Source organism: Crocodylus siamensis, chromosome 2 (assembly GCF_052110815.1).
Source record: "Crocodylus siamensis isolate JL-2025a chromosome 2, ASM5211081v1, whole genome shotgun sequence".
Lineage (NCBI taxonomy): Eukaryota > Metazoa > Chordata > Crocodylia > Crocodylidae > Crocodylus > Crocodylus siamensis.
Genome location: NC_143396.1, coordinates 138,470,968 through 138,493,873, shown reverse-complemented (window position 1 = coordinate 138,493,873; position 22,906 = coordinate 138,470,968).

Below are 22,906 nucleotides of genomic sequence, written 5' to 3'. Positions count from 1 at the left end.
AAGCCAGTGAAGCTGATCACATGCCTAAAATAGAGCCCGTACTTAAATTCCAAGCTGAAAAGGAGCCTACATTTTTTTTTATTTCAGATGGTCAACAATCCCAGCTGGCTTAGAGAGGAATTTAGAAGAGTCAAAGCACCTTTTTATCAAGAGAAGCTATGCATTAAAAAAAAACAAAACAACAAAACACAAAAATGTTCAAACCCAATAATGTTCACAGTAACGACATTCACTAGCTTTCCTGTTCTGTCCCACATGCTACTTGAGAGATTAATTTGATTTTGCCTTCTTCCATATGAGAAGAGATGGACAGCTAGAAAAAATTTAAAACACCCATCCAATCTCAGCACAATATCTTTTAATCAAGAACCACAGGTTAATCCTAGCTTTTGAAATGTAATAATTATAGAATATTTTATACAATCAATGCATGCAAAAACTGGATACAGAAATATATAATCTTATAAAACTACAGAGATTTTTGATCAAAGTAGAGCAGGTAAATCAACCTGAAATGAATGGATTAGAAAAGAAAGGTTAGTGTAATTTTCCTTTCCTTTCCTTTTTTTTTTTTTTTTCTGTTAAGTAACATAGAAGCAGATTTTATTGAATCCTGCTCCCTAATTCCCATCTGGAAAAGCATGGCTGTGGGACTGAACAGGTTTGAAGGAATGCTTTTTTAAATGACATCTGCAAAGTAAAAAAAAGCAACAATTGGAGCAGGCTTAATCTTCCATTCAACAGCAGGTACTCTGCCTAGAATCACTGCAGTGTTGATGAAAGTCAGATATCTGAGTATACAAACAGACTTGATAAAATTTGGTATAGTATAGTATCCTCCATAAGCCTGTCATGTCCCTTATTCACTTTAACCCAGTTTACAGAGGGTTATACCCAGGTGGGTAAGTAGATGTAGACAAATATATATTTGTTTTATTTTTAAGATAGCTATCTACATCCACTTGATTTATCAAGCCAAATTCCACCTAAACCTGAGAGCCCATTGGGCAAGCATGGTTAAGGCATACCAATTTCTATAGTCAAGGGTGAACAAGGAAGCAATGTGGCTAGTATCACATCTGGCTGCCTTTGGCTCTCCACCCTGAATTACCAAATACCCATTAATAACTAGAGACAACCTAGTGCACAAGTCCACACAGCATGGCTCAAACTCATGCCTCTGGAGCTGTTGTGAGAAACCTTAAGCCCTCTAGCACCCTGCCCTACTATTACTAATACAAACACCATTAGTGCCTGCAGCACTTTCCAGACAAAGGAAATAAAACAAAAGGTCCCTGAACTGAGCCACTCTTAAAAGACCTCTTTAAAGACCTAATACTAAACCCTTATTCGTGGCAACTGACCCATAGTCATGAAATGAGCATCAACAAATTAATGAGTCTCAACGAATTAAGTCTCATTGAGTTGGTTCCCATTGGTATTGATGGAAAAAACAGCAATAGTGCTATATCACATGAGTAAGTCACTGTATCAGGATCCTGAATTAAAGCAGAAGGAATAATAATCTAATAACCTAAATCCTTTGTGACCCACTGAAGTCAATGGAAGCCTTTACACTGACTATAACTGGCATGAATCAGGCCCTCTAGTCACAGATTATATGAAGTCACACTGTCATAAAGGGATTTCATAAAATAGAAAATTAGGGTTGGAAGGGACCTCAGGAGGTCATGTAGTCCAACCCCCAGGACTGTCCACAACTATATTATCCCAGCCAATATTTTGTCTAGCCAGACCTTAAAAAATCCCTAAGGTTGGACATCCCACAACCATTCCAGGTTACCTGTTCAAGTGCTTAACCCCACCTCCAAGTAAGAAAGTTCTTCCTAATGGCTAACATAAACTTCCCTTGCTGCAACTTGAGCCCATTGCTCCTTGTTCTGTCATCTTCCACCACTGAGAGCAGTCTAGCTCAATCTACTTTGGAATCACCCCTCAGAGTTGAAGGCTGGTATTAAATCCTCCCTCAGTGGAGTTTTCTCCAGACTAAATTACCCCAGTTTCCTCAGCCTCTTCTCAGAAGTCATCTGCTCCAGCCCCCTAACAATTTTCATTGCCCTCTTCTGAATTTTCCAGTTTGTCCACATCTGTTCTGTATTGCAAGACCCAAAACTGGAAACAGGACTCCAGATATGGCCTTACCATAGTGCTGAACACAGGGGAATAAATCACTTCCCTCAATCTGCTGGAAATGCTCCTACCAATGCAGCCCAGTATGTCGTTAGCCTTCTCCACAACAAGGGCACACTGCTGGCTCAGTCAGCTTATTGTCCACTGTAACCCCCAGGCCCTTTTCTGCAAAGCTGCTGGTTAGCCAGTCACTCCTCAGCCTGAACCAGTGCATGGGGTTGTTCCATCCTAAGTGTAGGGCTTTGCACTTCTCCTTATTGAATCTCATGGGATTTCTTTTGGTCCGATCCTCCAATTTGTCAAGGTCTCTATGAATCCTAGCCCTACTCTCCAGCATATCTACTACTCCCCCCAACTTGGTGTCATCCATGGATTTGCTGAGGGTGCAATCCATCCCATCTTCCAGATCATTAATGAAGAGATTAAATGAAACTGGCCCCAGGACCAATCCCTGGGGTGCTCCATTAACTACAGGCTGCCAACTGGACATCAAGCCATTTGACTGCTACCCTCTGATCCTGATGATAAGCCAGTTTTCTATCCATCTCTTCTTGACCTGCTGCTTGCAAACAGGGATGAATTGGTGGGGAATGAAGTAGTGGATGGCAACTTGGGGAGCAGTGACCACAAGATGATTGAGTTCAGGATCCTGAGGAAAAGAATGGAGAGCAGAGTAAGGACCACGGACTTCAGAAAAGAAGACGACCAACTCCCTCAGGGAACTGATAAGTAGGATCTCCTGGGAAGCCGGTCTGAGTGGCAGAGGAATCCAGGATAGCTGGCTGTACTTTAAAGAAGCCTTACTGAATGCGCAGAAATAAACCATCCCAATGCACAGGAAGATTAGCAAGTATGGCAGAAGACCAGCTTGGCTTAGCAGGAACTCTTCAGTAAACTATAATCACAAAAGGGAAGCTTATAAGAAGTGGAAGCTTGGACAAATAGCTAGGGAAGAATATAAGAGCACTGTTGTGTCATGCAGGGATGAAGTCAGGAAGGCCAAAGCATAATTGGAGTTGCAGCTAGCAAGGGATGTGAAGGGTAATAAGAAGGGTTTCTACAAGTATGTTGGTAGCAAGAAGAGAATCAGGGGAAGTGTGGGTCCCTTCCTGAATGGGGGAGGCAACCTTGTGACAGAGGATGCAGAAAAGGTTGAAGTGCTCAATGCCTTTTTTGCATCAGTCTTCACAGGGAAGGTCAGCTCCCAAATTACTGCACCTGGCAGCACAGTTTAGGGAGGAGGTGAGCAGCCCTCTGTGGTAAAAGGATAGGTTAGGAACTATTTAGAAAAGCTGGATGTGTACAAGTCCATGGGGCAGAATAGGATGTACCCAAGGGTGCTGAAGGAGTTGGCTGAAGTGATTGCATAGCCACTGGCCATCATCTTTGAAAACTCATGGCAAATCAGGAGAGGTCCCAGATGATTGAAAAAGGGCAAATATAGTACCCATATTTAAGAAAGGGAAAAAGGAGGATCCAGGGAACTACAGACCAGTCAGCCTCTCCTCAGTCCCTGGAAAAACTATAGAGAAGATTCTCATTTTGAAGCACTTGGAGAAGGTACATTAGGAACAAACTGCATGGATTCGCCAGGGGCAAGTCATACCCAACCAGCCTGATTGCTTTCTATGACAAGGTGACTGGCTCTGTGGATGTGGGGAGATTAGTAGATGTGGTGTACCTTTATTTTAGCAAGACTTTTGATATGGTCTCCCACAACACTCTTGCAGGTGAGCTAAGGAAGTAGTCTGGATGAAGAGACTATAAGGTAGATAGAAAAATGTCTGGAGCATTGGGTTCAGAGAGTAGTAATCAATGGCTCGATGTTTAGTTGGCAACCAGTATCAAATGGAGTGCCCCAGGGGTCCATCCTGGGGCCAATTTTGTCCAATCTCTTCATTAACAACCTAGAAGATGGCACAGTGTGCACCCTCAGCAAGTTTACACATGACACCAAGCTGTGGGGAGCAATAGCTATACTGAAGGGTAGGGTTCAGATTCAGAGTGACCTAGACAAATTGGAGGATTGGGTCAAAAGGAATCCCATGTGGTTCAACAAGTACAACTGCAAAGTCCTGCACTTAGAACAGAACAATCCCATGCATCAGTATAGGCTGGGCAGCAGCTCTGCAGAAGAGGTCCTAGGGGTTACTGTGGACAATATGAGCTAATATGTGCTAACAGTGTGATACCAAGAGTTTAGTTTTTTGTATGTCTTTGTCTCAGACCAACACAGCTACCACGTATACCCCTGAAACATGGAAGATGCTGAATTTTATCCAATTTTGGATTTTAAAATTCATTGCAGAACAAGGAAATTTTTTTGTTTTTTTAACCTCCCTGCCTACCATCTGACACCTCCAGGGAAGGAATTCTACCTGATCAACACAAAGAACTACTTAACACAGCTCACGAAGACACTCTTATGAACCCAGAGGGACAGCCTTCCATCTTCAGCTCCCTCTGTGCAAAAATGGAGTTTATTTCCTACCTATGGGGAATTTTTACCATCTTGTACCATCTACACCTTTCTCAGAGCCTGATGAAGGGACTTTGATCCTGGAAGCTTGCCAAAAAGGACAATTTTCTTGCCATTTTCCAGTTGGTCTAATAAAAGGTATCATTTTAGAACAAAGAGTTCTAGGGTTTTTTTGTATGTCATAAGTATTATGACAGTATTATCTCATAGCAGACTACTTACCTTGGATCAAATGCATGTATAGACAATGAACATGGCTGCAAATTGCTCCCTGTCCATCCATCCAGCCAGGGGCAAGACTCCTCCCTCCTGCCAGGCCCTTTGCCCCCTGACGCCACCATCCAGAGCCTGGGGCTGACCCCTGCCAGCCTGGGCCTGCTTGGCCCTGGCTCAAGTTGCTGCTATACCTGGCTCATGTGTAGACGCTGTGCCTGGGAGCAGTTTACTTCAGCTCAAACAGCTCCAGAGCTTATTGCTTCACATTAATTGTGCATACAGATGCACCCATTGAAGAATCAAAGTAATCCCCAGGGTCATAAGCCACCTATATAGCAGAGATTGGAACTGAATTGCTAGATCACCTGATTCCTAGCTCCTTGCTCAAACCTTTAGATACTTTTTCCACTCGTGATCTTACTTACTGCTTGGGAATGTTCTGGATGCATCACATTCATGAGCAGATGCCTGGTAGAAAAACTGTCAAATAAATCAAGACCTTACCTGAATGAGACAGGACAGTTAAGTGCTACCATCAACACAGTAACTCAGCTCCTTGCCTTGGCTAGAGAAGGCCAAGATTTTATATGCATATCTGCCTGTGGGTACGCACACACAACGTAAACTCCTATACATCTTTCAGTTTTGCCAATACACTGATTTTTTTCAAAACCACCCTCGTTTCCAACACCTAGAAATGCTGCTGACCTTGCACAATCTTATTATTTTTTCTTCTTCTTACAACATATTAATTATTGTTCTGGCACCTCTGGTCTCCTCATGAAACCAGTGAAGCATGAAATGCCTCTGTGCAGAGTAATATTTCATATTTTGTGCCTTATGTATTAATTACTTTTCTGTTTTCACCATCTCTGCAGAAAAAATTAACCCACACCGCCCATAAAAAGCACTATCAAGTCAGGGAAAGGAAAAACAGTAACCTTTTTATCCATTTTCTGCCTGCAGATTTTTTTAAATGTTTTATTTATGTATTTAATTTTCACTTTTTCTAAGCCAATTTCCTAAACCATACTCTATTCACTCCACTCAAAACTGGTATAATATAACTGATGGGAAAACATTACTGGTGGGAATTTTGAAACAGCATGGGAAACTGGCAGAAAAATCACTGTGCCCATCACACTGAAGGAGAGGACAGTATGAAGGGTTGATCCATCACCGAGTTATTCTAGCAGTTCACCACTATAGCAGTGGACCACAATGGAGTTATGTTATGTAAAACTGAAGTGAGGCAGTTATGAATCAGAAAGTATTGCATTTACAGCTGGTTTACACAGGCAGAAGTATATCACTTTCACTGCAGCTATGCCAACTTCAGGGGTTGCCAACTGTCTTAAATCAAAGAGTAAAACTCATGATATTTGGAACATTCCTTTAAAAAGTCTACACTTCAGGAGTCAAGTGAATATGGGAAACTCTATACTTTTTTCATTGTTTAAATAAGTAAGTTGCTAGATGCCCAAGTTCTGGATGATAGCTTGAGAAAATTAATTCTGAAGGCTCACTATCCAAAACACAAATAAAAGAACAAATTATTTTTAAGATTTGGTCACAACTTTGAATATTTATAGTTGGTACAATATCACTGAGGATCATCTCCCTTTAGATGCCTGTCTAGGAAAAAAATATCCTACCTCTCTTAAACAATTCTTTTTTTTTTTTTTTTTTAAGTATGTATTCCTAACTTTGAGATATTGTTTTGTACATATTTTACATGAGAATAGCTACTTTGTATATGCTTTCTGTGACGGGAGAAGCACCGAGCATGGAGGAAGTTCTCGGGATTAATCACCCCACACTTACCTCAGGCGAGACAGGAGCACAGCTGGAGCCCAGAGTGCCTCACAGCATTTCCAAACCAAGTACTCCATCCAGATTGGTGATGAGAAAGCCAGAGCAGTACTTCCAGCCCCAGAGAGGGGTAGCCAGGGAGAGTCCACAGCATCTGAGCAAGGAAGATGCTGGAGGATTCCCCTGCCTGCATCAGCCTGCAGCAAAGAAGTGCATGGCAAAAGGCACAAGTGGTCAGATGACCACCACTGAACACGGGCTTGTCAAGAGAACACTGGGTAAAAGTCAGTGCCCAAGGAAATGAGTAGCGTGCAACCTGGGAGCCCAAGCCTTCAGTGAGTGAGAGAGTCGACTCAGCTGCCATAAGTTTTAGTAGTCCCAAATTTAAAAAAAACAAACAAACCACAAGCTAAAGAAAAAAAAAAAAAGGGAAAATGAATTGATGAAGAGGGATTAACCCCGAGTAAGTGTGCAGACTTAAGTTGATAGTCCTTTTTTTGTACTGCTTAATGAATTGATAGGGGAAGGGGATCAACCCCGAATGAATGCATGAATTTAAGTTCATTTTGTCATTTGAGACTGCTAAGGAATTGACACTGAAGATGAGCCCTGAATGAACGTTGGGCCAAGATAGGATTGGCTTGCCAACTGACTTCTACTGACGCAACTAGAAGGGCCTCACCAGGACACCAGCAGCATAGCAGAACAATTGTACTTGTGACAAGGGGTCATGACCCAAAAGAAGAACTCACATAACATCTAGGACATGGTAAGTCTAGGGTATAAGGGGAGGCCAAGCCCCATGAAGAAATCCCTCGTAGGGACAGGCCTGGACCTATCAGCCAGCAGAACCAGCTCTCAACTTTAAAAAGATCAAACGCATGGCCAGCAAGAAAGATAACACTGGAGAGCAGCTGTGATAGCACTGGTCCTCATCCTGGCATCGTCCTCTGTTAAGACATCAAGCCAAAAAGGGCCTACGCCACACAGCATCTATGCCTGACGCTTATGTATGTATGTGAGTAAGAGTAGCTGTTATGAATAGAAAGGTGGTCTTTATAACTAACACAAGCTAAATTAAAACAGTAGCTCATCCACTTACTTTTAGGAACTTTTATACACAAAATAGTAGACTAATTATGAATACGGATACACATGCTACCATTGGACCATATTCTGATACCTTTAATCACCCTAAGTCTCATTATTCCCTCTTTCTTATACTGCATACTCCTTAAGTAGCCTTGGTGCATTTTACTCATGTTTATCACGGAGTAAGATGCTCCTCAATGCAAGGGTTACTGCTTTCATTTATAAGCTGCAAGATAAATTTTTATTTCACTGATTAAGAATCCTGGGGTCCATTTGTGTTCTTTCACAGGCAATGCAAAATTAAAATGTGTAATTAGCCTGCAAATGAAAGCTGTGGATTTTACACTAAATTATGCCCCCCCACCTTTTTTTTTTTTAAGGACACTCATTTGAGCTGAATTGAGAAAAATCAAGTGCGACATTTTGTTATTTGGGAGCTGTGTTAAGGAGTTATGAAAGTGCTGTAATTTACAGTGAAAAACAAAGCTAACCTAACAGACCACAGCTCCATTTTGCTAACACAATATACCTCATTGATTAGTGAAGAGCCCCCAAAAAGAACTCCTCTGCACAAGAAACTTTACTTAATGCACAAGAAGTATTAACTTAATGAGAAATGATTAGTTTAAAATTGGTTCTCATTACTATATCAATAGGCTCAACTTACTGCTATTTATAATTCTATGATTTTCTAGTTTCTGCATAAATTAAGATCTCTGTAAGACATGGAAAACATTTCTGAACTTGCTGTCTTTAATATTTTGTATAATCTCAAAAGGATTTGGATGCTTAATACACATGAAAATCATTCAGAATGTACTATCAAATTTATTAGGACACCTTTGAAAACCCTCCCCTAAATGTACTTTATAAATTAAATCAGGTTCACCATCCATTTACTGTTTTAAGTAGCCACTAACATAAACTTTCAATCATCATTTAAAATGAAAAAGCATGTTGAAGTTACGCAGTAGAGTTTCTTTGAGCAGCTAATTTACAGCTAAATTCTTCTCTCAGATATTCACAACTGAGTTCAGGGAGTTATGCATATTGACCTCATCTCAGCACAGCATTTAAGCAGATGTTTCATTTTAAGCAGTGACTTAAGGACATCTCTATTCCACACAACACTTACACAGAAGCTGCAGGTCTCAAGCACATCTTGGAACACATGGTTAAATGGTTTGCTAAATCAGAGAGAGCAAACCTGAGGGCAGAAACTGACCTGAAGAGTGTTTGCTAAACAGGCAAGGTGAGGTAATGAAAAGTTTGTTTCAAGAAAATCATGGAGGTTGCTTAAGATCTGTAGGAAATTGAAGATATTCAGTGGCTTTATTTATAATTTCATCCTAAATATATTTGAGATTATATGAACACTTACACTTTGATATTAGTGAATCACATTGATGCATTAAATAATAGTCATTATTGTTACCGGGCGCGCATGCATGTACATAAACTGACATCTGGAACCATTAATGTTATCCAGATAAAAATATTGATTAAAGTATTAAATCAGTTTAAAAAAAAATAGCAAACATTCACATGCTGGAAAGACGTGGGCAGAAAAACTGATTGGCTGCCAGTTCAATCTGCCTTTAATATTAGACATAAGTAGTCCCATCTACTTAAATGAAGCAAATGTCAAAGTCCAGTTTCGATACATTGCTACATCAGAGGAGGTTATGAAATTGCTAATATGAACAAACAGTGTATTGGGTATGCTTTTATACTAATGTTGAAAAAAAACAAATAAAACAAAAACATTATAGTTTGCATTAAGTCAGCATCCTAAAAGAAATAACCTTCCAGTTTTCCAGCCAACGACAAAAAATAAATAAATACATCAGGAATACACACACTTCCTTTTCACTTTGTCGGTTTGTCTGTTTTCTTGCTCTAGTACATCCTTTTAATTCCTTATGGCAGTGTGAAAGTAAATCACTGAACAAGAATTTTTTAATACAGATCCATTTATGAACAAATAGCACTATTCTGCTAATGGTTAAAATGCTGAAATGTTTATATTACTAACTTCCTCAGAAATTTATTGCAGTTAGCAATTTGCAATAGTCACCAGACAGAAATCATGTTGCATGATTTATACTTTCATGCAAAATCTTTACTAAAATCGGGCCTCATAAATTTGATCACTTAATAATTTACTGCTAAATTTCTTCTTTTAATGAAAGAAGAGTTAACGTGATAGTTATTAATGCTATTTTTAGTTAGTTTTAAATTATGTCATTATAATAAAACATTCTATTTAATTTTTTAATATTTCAACTCAAAATTAATCTTTTAAGTATTTAATTCTAGTCAGTCTGCATAAAATTACAAGGTATTGTAACACCTATTGCACACGAATCTTTCTATAATGCACCTGACACAGAGGGGATACAGATATGTTTCAGCATATAGGCCATGAGTTATAAATGTTCTTCCTATTGGACAGATTATAGCATCCAAAACTCCTTATGTGAAACTGTCAGCTTGCCCCAGTCCTAAGGGTCTAAAAACGACACATGGGAAGTTAAGACAAACAAAAGAAGATATTTTTGTAAAAGTTCAAGGCCAAATACCTGGTATCTCAGTGGTTTTGTTTGTCCAAGTCTCACATATGAATACATTTCCAAATACTACATGGCAATGTACAAGTAATTTTTGGCAACTTACTCATAGCTGTATGTATTCAATGAACTGACAGGTGTTGCAGATTTTTCAGCTCACAACTTAAGACCACCATCTACTGGTACTGTCCATAGCTGCAAAGATTCTCAATCTAATTCCCAGCAAGAGACTGCCTAGGGGATACATGAGAACCAATCTGATGGAGTAGTTTCTGGGTAACGTAACATTTTTCTGACATTCTTAAAAAGGAAGGTATTTACTGAGTTGAAGGCTTACTGGCACAGAAGCTCCTCTCACTGAAGTTGAGGAGCTGAGTCATAACAGCATTTTTAAAATACCTTTGTGTTACTACAGTCTTCATGGTTGTCAGAGGTCATTCCAACCTTTAGCATAATTTAGGGCAACTTCAGGGCTTCTCTACTTTAAGCCACTTTCCAAGGCCAAAGGGCCATTACACAATCAAGACTCACCAGAATCCAGTGGTAGTTTTCCAAACGAGGCTTCCGTCATCCTAGAAAATCCTGGCATGTTCTACAAACAAGGAACAGGAAAGAGGGTTACTTAGGGTTGGCTATACCAACTGATCCTCCCATTCCCCCATGTAACAAATCTTCACACATTCAGCTAAGACATCTTTAGGACTGCTTTGAAGATCTTGAACATCACAAAGCAATCTTATAAGTGTAGAAGATCTGGCCCAGTATATTCCATAAGACCTTCCCACATACACGCAAACATCCACCCATCATTCCTCAGGACATTCCTCCTTTCAGTAATATTTTATGGGTCCATGTAAACTAGGCAACATGCTACAGCTTGGCACTTTACCCTTGAGCCACCTGTGGCCAAACTGTCAAAATTTATGCTAGTGCCTGGAAAGAGGAAGATGTCCCAGGTCTTCTGGTCCCTTTAAAATAATGACTTAAATATTATTTCTACCCCAAAGGCCCCAAATACAGCTCAGACTGAAATTATCCCTGGTCTGTCTTGCATTTTCATTTCTCCCACACGGTTTCCTCCTGCACCTCCCCACATTCCAACTGATAAGCAAAGTTGGGTTTGGCTTCTGTTAACATTTCCTTCAAAGATGCATAGGGCTGTGTATTGCCTCTCTGAATGTGAAGTTCATCAGCTACCCTAGCCCTCCCTCTTTGTCAAACAGTGAAACATTGTTGTACCTATAAAAATGATCCCATCTAACCATGAATTTGGATTCCATGAGTCCTGGGGAACCCATTCAATGGCACTGAGATATTTCCATTAGGGAAAAGGCCAAGATACAAAATATGAATCCATGTTTCCAGTTCCCTTGAAATCAAAATGTCTATCCAAAGCACTGGTTTCAAGTGTGCTGCCTTCTGGCAGCTGGCTCCAAAAAATGAAACATTTCAATAGGCTCTCACATTTAATCCATCAGCCTAAATTTTAGAGGTCTGTTTATTCAGTGTAGAAGGCCCTAAAACTAATTCTTCATTGAGTATCTGGTATCTGTCTGTATGCGGGACTGCTAGATCATGAGTTTTAATTCATTGTAGACACAGAGGTCAAACAGAAAAATGTATTGAGCATCCAGCTTGGTCTCATATTTCAGTAACATTAAACTCCAATGTGTTAGTTGATGATCATCTTTAATTTACATCAGCTACACAGATATAGGCTCTACTTTCCAGAAAACACCCAGCTTTGGCACTTCAGGAAATGAAATGGTGGTTACTTGCTTCATTCTCCTTTGGAAGAACATAAAAGAAAAAGAAACTTGAAACAAAATACTCCCCCTGCCCAAAAGTACTGATGGTCAGATCTTCATCCAGTTTAGATTACTTCAGTGTTGCTTGTACACCAGTTTATACCAGCCATGGATTTGACCAAACATGTCTCTTATAGCTACAAGGAGCTCAATTCTGCTCTAATTTACACCATTTTGTATTAGTGCATTTTCTCTGACAGCAGTGGAGCTTGCCTTGTCTTGCACTGGGATAAATAAGAGCAGAGTGAAGCCCATTAACCCTTCTCTAATGTTGTTCTCTCTAAAAACAAACCCAGACCATACTCATTAAGTCTCCTATTAAGCCTTCCAGTATTCCTTTGTGAAAACTCCCCTGGCTCTAATTGCAGCCTTCAAACTCAGTGCCTCTTCTTCTGCATTCATTGACTGGAATGTGGCAATATGAATCTCAGGGTTCAGAGGCTACTGATGCAGCAGAAACTAGTGGGGTCTTCTTGGCATGGTAGGGACTTCTTCTCCCCTGTCATTATAGGATGGGAGACCTGGCTGGGCAATGAAGCATCACTCAACATTTGCAACTGGAAGTGTAAATGAACACTTGAAGGATTTAATGGGATGTTTGGCTGAGGTAGCTTATTCCAGGCAATACAAGAATGGTACTAGTTAGCTGTGGAGAAGGGAAAGAGGCACATAACTGTGCCTATGATGGTTAATTATTGTTTGTTTAACTGCAAAAACTACAAGTGAACTAATCACAATCCGATTTAAAACATACCACAAATCAAAACACTTTACCAATTAATTAGCATCCATTTCCACTACAAGGGTTTTCTTCAAGGAAATTGATTCTTTTTAAAGAACTATCCTATTTGAATAATCAATATTTATACAACTGCCAATAAAAAAATCTCTTCTGGCAGTTAAAAAGTATAGAGTGCAACTTCATAGCATGTACTGGATTTTCTTGCATACCACATGCCCCCAAATAAAGCATGCATCTTGTTTAAACCAAAATGAAGAAAAAAGAAAAAAAAAAGATCTTTTTTCCTGAAATATGGCTGCACAGAGCAGGGGCATAGCCTACTCTTCAGCTGACTTTCCCTCCCTTTCCTGCTTAAATAAAAGCTGAAGCCCTAACTGCTGCTGAAAACTGGGCAGATCTGATTCTGAAAAGAGACAAAGAATCTCCAGGGCTATGAAATAGGAGAAGAGAGACCAGGAACAGACAGAAAAAATGACTTAAAAAAAGGTTAGCTTGATTAGTGAAACATCAAGATTAAAGAAGGAAAGATGATCATGAACACCTTTGGAGTAAACAACAATAAGCCAGTAAGTCAACTGACTTCCTCAGTTGCCTGAATAATAATGCTACCGCTGCTACTCTGTGAAGCAAGAATCTAAGCAGGGTGCTTCTATTCTGGCCAGAAAATCTAGTTCTCCACTCAAAACATGCACTTCAGTTTTATGAGGCTGATTTTTTTTTGTACTTCAAAATACTATGAATTAGCCTTGTGCTCTCTATTCTTTGAGCAGTTTAAAATCTGTGATCCAAATTTGAGGGGCCATTATTATCACTGAAAGCCAAGTTTTAAAAGTATTTAGACACCTAACAGGAATGTACTCATCAGTAAGAGCATGGGGTGTACATCTGCACATTCTACCAGGGGATACACAGGCATCACAAGTGCTTACACTTGGAAAGCTTTTGCCTTAGCAGTAGCTGCAAAGCGCACACATGCCTTCAACTTCGTGCCAAGGATATAGAGGGGTGTGCGTACTCCCTCTTGGGTTCAGAAGCCAGGAGTGGCAGGGACTGAGGGAGAGGGCATGGAGGGCAGGAGGTGAAACATGCAATATGGGCAACATATATCAAAGAACTCCAGTTGCTTGTCGGTGACATCTTTCTCCTCCAAGTACTTGTCCATATGAGCATCCCATTGAGGGCGACTCCAAAGCACTGCCCAGTCCAGTCAGAGGTGGGTCTTGGGTGGGGAGGGGATTGGAGCTTTCCTGCTCCAGCCCTGGCCAGCAGCCAAGGGCACTCCAGCAGCCTCTGAGGAGGCTGACAAACCACCCCTCTCCCCAACCCCTGCCTCCCACCAGCTTCGGGGCTATCAGCATTAAGGAAGCTGCTGAACCACCCCTCCCTCCCAGCTCTGGAGATGTCAGCAGGGGAGAAAGGGGAGGGGGGAAGCACAGAGCTTCAGGCTGGGTTTTGCCTGGCCAGAGCTGGAGGGGGGGGGGGATGTGGAATGGAGCCCCTCACCTTGCAGTCCGTCCCCCTCAGCTACCCCAGCTGGAGTACTGGGGGGAGCTAGGCCAGCGGGAGCTCCATTTCATGCACACACACCCCTCCAGCTCAGGCCTAGCAAAGCAGCTGGCAGCAGCTGCCTCTCTCAAGAGGCCTAGCCAGAGTCAGGGCGGGGGGGGGGCGGGTTGTTGACCAGTCCATCCCTGCCCCCACATGGAAAATTAATTCTTGAGGGAACACCAGTTCCCTAAGGTGCTCTGCTTTAAAGTGCCTTTATCCAATACCCAATTTGACAATGGTTAATTTTTCATGTGATCAGCCATATTAAAGGCACTCTGCAGCTGTGCATGTGTGTTATGTCAGGGCTGTAGAATGCTTTCAAGGGCATGATCACGTGAAAAATGTAACTTGTGCAAGCACCCTTTGAGACCTAGATGGAATGCTATTAAAAGGATGATTTGCCAAACATAGCATCCAATCTAGAAGCCTAAACTGTAGTGTGGTCCTTAACAAAAAACAGGTGTGGAGCTCCAGGTGGCTGCTTTGAAAATGTATGGAATAGACACATTCTGGATGGAGGCCATTAAAGTCACTTGGGCTCTGCTGCACTGAGCTCTGATTTTGTAGCTCAGTCTGAGATCCATTTAGGACAGCCTTTGAGTTGAATTTGCTTAGCTTTTCAATAGTTTAGCTATAGCAACAAATAGCCAAACAAATTACCAGAAAGGTTTACTTTTATGCAAATAAAAGAAAAGAGTTTCCTTCACATCCAATAGAAGCAGAGATGACTTAGCTCTCAAAGTGAAACCTGGGGAAGAAGACTGTTAAGTAACTCTGCTGAGCAGGATGAAATTCCATGACTATCTAGGGCAAGGTCCACAAGAAGAGACAGACAGGTTTTCAAAAGGACCTCAAATGTTACCTAAATCCTTATGAATCTTGATGCATTTTAAAAATTTGTTCTCAAGTATTTTCATGGCCCCTGACTGCCTCACTATTGATATCACTGACATATCAAAGCCATCTTAAGTGCCTGGAATGGTTCCATCAGCATTGTTTCAAGAAGATCCTTTGCATTAGATGGGAAAACCACTACACCAATTCCAACATCCACTCCACAGCTAACATAACCAGTATTGAGGCAAAGATCATGAAACCTCAGCTCTGCTGGGCTGGCCACTGTGTGTGGATGGCTGACACATCTCCTGAAGTAAGTCCTCTTCTCTCAATTTAGTCATGGTAAGAGGATACATGGAGGACAGAGGAAGTGCTACAAGGACATTCTGAAAGCATACGTTAAGAAGGGTGGCATCAACCTTACAAACTTGGAAGTGCTGGCTAGTCACAGGTCTCAATGGCGCTGCACCACACATCAAGCCAGAGGTGACCCCAGCAAGGTGCAGGGCCCAGGGCAAATCAGCGCATGCAGGGCCCCGCACCCGTTCCAATCCCACAGGCCCTAGACCCAAAGAAGCGGTGTGGGGGGAGAAGGGGAGCGAGCAGCTGGACACGGAGTCACTGCTCAACCCAGCTCCATGGGGCCCCCCAAAGCATGGGGCCTGGGATGATTACCCCAATTTGTGCCCCACCAGGGATGGCCCTGCATCAAGCTACTGTCCACTTCAAAGTGAAGCGTTTTGCTCAGGATACCGAGAAGTGGCAGGAGGAAGAAAAGAGCACAACAGCCTGACTAACAGCTGTGCCCCTTCCAAGACACCACCTGTCATATCTTTAGAAAAACTTGCAGAATGTGGAATGGACTCTTCAGATATCTTAAAACTCACCAATAATTTGCCTCCCCCTTTCCCTCTCCCCCCCCAGCAGACATCATCCTTGTATCGAGGGATAGCCAATATATATATGATTATCTCACTATCCGACACCTCTAGGGTAATGAATTTACTTTAAGAACACTCATCTGAGGTGAGAAAGAATCTCGTTTCCCAGAAAGGAGATGAAGCATGGAATACAGCAATTTACCAGGGTCACTTAGGAAGTCTGTGGCAGAGCCAAATACTGAATAGCCTCCTTAGCTCCTTTCCTGCGCCTCAAAGCAAATCCTTCTTCCATAGCCCACTCTTCATGCCTTTTTGGTTATGCAAAGTGATTATATGCCATCCAGATACAGACCTCAGAAAATAACCCACTAGTCAGAACAAAGATGGTGTATTTATTATCTACCACCCAACTTGCAGATCATCAACAAAGGCTGGCGAGAGACAGCCATAGGGCTGCCTTATTCCAGGTCTTTTTGGCTAGCTATGAACCCCTAAACAAGTCATGAATAGCCCAAAACAGCTACAGTCTGCCCAGACGCAGAGTCCCTTAATCTGAGAATTGCACAAGTCATGCACATTTCATTTACTTCTAATCTGCTATAGTCTATGAAATCAGACCTTAAGTGTATGTATTTATTAGTCTTATAAAAGGAAACGTCTTATAACCAAGAAAGTGCACTACTGTGAGACAGTAGGTACACTAATACAGACAGCCTTTTAAGTTCTGTTTATCTGAATATAAAGAGCTCTCTCTCCAAGAAACAAACATTCTTTTAGAAGCTGACCATATTGGATTTATTCTCAAGTGCAGCCGCTTCTCCCAGGGGTTCAGCATGCAGTTTATTTTAGCATCGTCTACTTGCATTGCCCTCTTTAGCAATGCACTTTAAGGCTGCTCTTATGAGATGCTGAAGACTTCATGAGAAGTGCTAGATGCCCTCAGTTACTACTGAAACCAATGGAAGTTTAAGGCATGTAGCATCTTGCGGTGTCAGACCTTTTATAAAAGCACAGCCAGAAAATCCCTTACACTTTAAACTATTCTAAATGTCCAAGGTTATTCTCAGCCAAATCAGAATAATTCCTTATAGCAATTGGCAATGGGACTACCCCTTGAAATGTGCTATTTACTTACTAAATACCTGCATAGTGGTGAACATCTAATTTTTACATGATCAATGCAGAGTTGAACACAAAAAAATGGGGGTGGTGAGAGATCATCATTAGGCTTCGGAAGCATTTATTCAATTAAAAGATTTTGGACAGCCTAACCTTAGCTGATTTTGAAGCAGCATGACACTGATCCAGTTCTCCAAGATTTTCTTTGTATCAACAAAAGCAAGGCTCTCTTGTTCTAATAAAAAATTAACACAATGGAGCATCTGACTGCATGAGACTAGGCAAAACCTGTTCCGATTTAGAATTTTTCAGAACAACCCTAGTAAGATCAACCAATGCTTCCAAGTTAGGTCAGACTGATGCAGCATTTATAGACAGCCACATCAGAAAGCTTGATTTACAAATGTGTCCTACACAGAGTGTTGGGACCAGATATCAACCTCTCCTTGGAAAAAACACGGAATATGTGCTGGGTATAATGGTCACTTGTATGCTTGGTACTTCAGTGACATACCTGAATGAGAATAACTGGATATTGAACTTATTTCCCCTTTATTGCCAATCCTGGACACAGTTATAAACCAATCCTGATAAACACAATCATAAGCAACCTCAAAACAAAAACAAAACCACACTTATCAAATGCAAGAGACAAGGATTTCTTAGAATGAGATATCTTATTGGACCAACTGCATAGATGGAGTTAGACAACCTTTCAAATCAAGACCTTCTTCCTCCGCTCTGAGCAGTACAAAGGCACCACACCATACTAAAGAACGTTGGAGTCACAGTACAGAGTTCTCTGAAAATGTCAGTTGTATGTGCAGCAGCCACCAAAATCGTTAAGGGCTTGCAGGCCAAGCCCTATGAGGAGAGACTAGGGCACCTGGACCTCTTCAGCCTCCGCAAGAGAAGGTTGAGAGGCGAACTTGTGACTGCCTATAAATTCATCATGGGAGTGCAGAAGGGAATTGGGGAGGCTCTACTCACCAAGGTGCCCCTGGTAGTTACAAGAAATAATGGCCATAAGCTAGCAGAGAGCAGATTTAGATTGGACATGAAGAACTTCACAGTTAGAGTGGCCAGAATCTGGAACGGGCTCCTGAGGGAGGTAGTGCTCTCCTCTACCTTGTGGGTCTTGAAGAGGAGGTTAGATAGGCATCTGGCTGGAGTCATCTGAACCCAGCACTCTTTCCTGCCTATGCAGGGGGTCGGACTCGATAATCTATTGAAGTCCCTTCCGACCCTAACATCTGTGAATCTATATAAGAGAAAAAGAGCAGGTAGTCTTGCCTATTTTGCTGAGTCTTCTCTGATAACTACTGCCTTTTTAGAAGGAAAACAGAGAGGAAAACAATAATCAGACAGAAATTGTTAAGTATCACAAAACTTGGGCAAGCCATTATTTTGAGCTGTCATTTTACAAAGCTGAGATGAAGTGAGGCATGTAAATTTAAGCTGCTTACTGCCCTAGGACTGATACAAGAGCCAAAGCCCTTGCTTTCAGCCTCCCTGTGTTGTAAAAGCAGCACTTCCCTTCCTGTCTTTAGAGCACAGGTAAAGCTTCATTCTACTGCACTTCACCTCTTGTTCTTCACAGCTCAGTACTAATCATCAGTCCATAATGCAGTGTAGAATTGCCAGCCCCATCCTGATGATGTAGTTATTTCCAATTGGCACTTGGGAGCAGTGAGGATAGGAGGCATTACTCATAGCCAAGAGTACAGATGTTTCTAATTGCTTTCCATTACCAAGAATAACAGCTGTTTACATCTATCAGCAAATAATTCACAAGAGCTCCAGACTATTAAGATAACACACCCCACCTGGTCACCATCACAAGTTGTCAAGGCCAAGGTAGTGGCTGCCAGAAGCCCCTTCTGCATCTCTGTTCATCAAATGACAGCATGTGTCACCTTCAGATATCCTTATGCTACCCCACAAGCTCTGGCTTCTTGGTGGCCTGACATATCAAATGGACATATGGATTCTTCATGGCTTTGCAGTAAATGTTTTATGGTTATATTGCAGCCAAGGGCAGATGACACACAGGAGCAAGGGACTTACAAATAACCCAATGAAAGAATTTCTACACTTTTAATAAATTAGTTAGCAAAAGAGTGTCTGTTTCACAAGGCTTTGCAGCTGTACATTTAACTCTATTTCAGGTGCTCAAATTAGGCTATAGAATGATTAATTCTTTGGCTTCCTAGTGTCTTGTGCCAGGCATGAGGTCACATCCCTGCATAAAAATGGTCAGCTTGGGAACTCGGCCGTTTGCTGGACTAAGGCAGGCTGCGATTTCTATTGCTAGTGAGAGTAAAGTCAATAAAAATAATCTAATACTGTTTCCACTCTAGTCTGTCATCCTCTCCATTTCCGCTGCTAACACACCATAATCTCCAGTCCACTTTGTATTTCCACTTGGCACAGGAGCTGCATTTTTGTTTTATGTTTGTACAGCAGCTAGAACAATGAAGACCTGATCCTTGACAGGGATGTGAAACAAGCAAATGAATAATAAACAGAAATAAATACAAATAAACAAATCATAAATTCCTTCAGGCAGTGGGGCCCCAGATCTTTGGACACTCTTTCAGTACCTGATACTAATCACAGCTGTTAACTGTTTCTTGATGGTTGGGAGTTCACATTTATTTGCTTTCTATGTCTGTGTGTATGCAAGCAAATTGTGTTGTACTATCTAGAAAGCTGTAGCTTCCATGTGTATAAGAGCAGAAGACACCATTAGGATGATCTTGACTGAAATTCTGTCTTGCATTAGGTTAGAAAAACTCCATGAGACTTACATTTTAGGTATCCAGAAGCAATTATGGCCCATTTTTAAACCCCTCTCCCTAATTCTGTTCTCCCCAATTTGCCAATTAATACGTTCTCTAATTATCTAATTCACTCGAAATATTTTTTTTCATGCTAAAAATAGTTATCCCAGCATAAAACCTAGTATGGAGGTTACAGCAATCAGCCGTATTGGTATAAAGTACCTTTACATCAGTAGGTCTATGTCCATGCTAAAGCGGTAGTGCTATTTTAATTATGTTTGCCTTGGAAGAGTACAACTTCATGTTGAATCAAAAACTGTAGATGTGTATACAGCCTCCATGATATGTCCCAGAGCATCACCAGGCAGTCCATCTCATCTACTTGGTCCAGCCCTTGGGTCATATCCCAAAATAGAGGTAATGCAGCTGCCTTAGAAATTGAGCATGGGCCAATAATTACAAAGCATACAAGCTGCACCCCTAGCATGTGCTCAGGGCCAGTCTCCACTACCTCATGTCTGGGGGTGGGTTTCTATGGAGTGGGAACAAGTGGGCAGAGCACACTTCACCACATCAGTCCTGAGCAAAACATAGAGGTAATGTTGACTGGAGCAAGTAGGCCTCCTGTATGTTATGATTAGAAAACTTAAGAACCACCAATTAAAGCACCACAGTGTTTTCAGAACCTCCTATTTCACACCGTTAACCCACATCATCTCTCATGTTGTTTAAAAAAAGAAAATACAGAAAGTGCTTTTCACAAGGGTGTGAAGGGAAATCAAAATTTAGTCTACAGTGAAAATATGTAGACATGATCTTAAATGTGGAGCAGCCAACTTCCTTCAGAGAAGACCCATGCATCATCTATTATAAAAAGCAGCCTACATTATATACAGGAGACACATCTGTCTTTTCCATGGAGAGGCGGGGGCCTGGAAATGGCAATGATGATTTATAGCTGAAAGTTTCAAAAGGAATCTATGGGGTACAATCTAGGTGGCTCAGTTTCAATAATACTCAGGTGCTTAACTCTGAATTTCCCTTTAAAATCTCCTTCTATTTGTAGTACAAGGTCCCCTCAGTAATAAAAGCTCCATTGTAACAGACACTGTACAAACGCACAGAAAATGGAAAAAGCCAAGCCCTGCAGAGTTTACATTCTGATGCTAGCCACACTATAAGAAGAGAGCATACCTCACAATATAAGGGATGCTTGGAAGAAGGGCAAAGGTTGAGTAGGATGACAATACACACGCCACACGAGAGTTGTTAGCTTTGCATGCCTATTCAATCTTTTGCTTCCCTGCCTTATTGAGAGCCTTGATTGCCAACAAGTACCAACTGTGTGGTGTTAGTTTGAGACGTGGACACTTGTTTAGTAGCAATAGGATGAGCCATAAATGCTAGGGTTGGAAGGGACCTCAACAGATCGAGTCTGACCCCCTGCCTAGGCAGGAAAGAGTGCTGGGGTCAGATGACCCCAGCCAGATGCCTATCCAGCCTTCTCTTAAAGACCCCCAAGGTAGGGGAGAGCGCCACCTCCCTTGGAAGCTCATTTCAAAATTTTGGCCACCGTTACCGTAAAGAAGTCTTTCCTGATATCTAGCCTAAATTTGCTGTGTCAGTTTGTAACCATTGTTCCTTGTTACACCAAGGGGTGCCATGGTGAGCAAAGCATCTCCGATCCCTTGCTGCAACCCCCTAATGAATTTGTAGGCGGCCACCAATATGTTTCAAATATGCCAGTGTTCAGCTACTCATTTGTCTTAAATTTACTGTTTACTCATTTGTCTTAAATTTACTGTTTACTCTTCACCTTTCTTTTTTTTTCATTGGGATCTCAAGGTGGGGGGGAGGAACTTAAAGGAAATGATAAATAGTTTCAATGTGATTTGGGTACAGGTATCTGCATATTACAGAACTATACTTGCAAGAGGAGTTAATCATTATGTTGTACTAAAACAATTCTGCATAAAAACTGGTGACTGTTCAGTCATCCTCCATGGCATTATATGGTATCCATGCTGGCATACTATGGCATCTAGGCTGACACAACACATTGAATGAGCATATGGTAAGCAGAAGCTGCTGTTTCTTTATAAGGAAGGCAAGGTACATCATCTCCCATGCTAGGATCACAATACACCCATATCATACCATTATTGTGAAAAGCTAGCCCCTGGTTCAATTCCCCAACTCCCAGTTTAATTCTCCTGGGAGCTGGGGCAGCTCCATGCGTCAGCCAGAGCCTGGCAGTGCTCAGCCTCAGTGGCCCTAGCTCCTAGGCAGTGCCCTACTGAACCATGCTGCACCCATGCCATAGGGCTTTTGCCCCCCACTTCCCTAACCTGTGTGTGTGGGGGGGGACCTCTTCTATAAGCTCTCAGAGGCCCTGATCCCTCCAGCCAGAGCCGATGAGTGTTGGGCCTTTTTTTTTTTTTTTTTTAAAGTGGCAGGACTTGGCTGGGGCCAGGCAGGGGATGGAGCTGGGCAGGGCAGCCATGGGGGCTTCTCCCACAGCTCCTCCAGCTGTGCCTGCCTCTGCCCCAGTGCAAGGAGCTGCAGTGACTCTGCCATGACACCATGTGCCAGCAGGCATAGAAGGACACAGGATGTGGGCACGGCAGCACTGGGAGCAGGAGCTATGCCCTGCTGTCCCTTGCCCCCTTCCGCCTGGAGTGAGCTGCACCCACGTCCTGCCCCACGAGCCCCAGCAGGGCAAGTGGCAGCAGGGCAGAGCCCCTGCTCCCAGCGCTGTTGCACCCTCATCCTGTACCCCACACCCCCCTCCCCAAGTAACACGCCTCCCCAACCCAGCTGGGCAGCTTGTCCCAGCCCCAATCCCTCCCTCCCCCACCTCCTACAGAC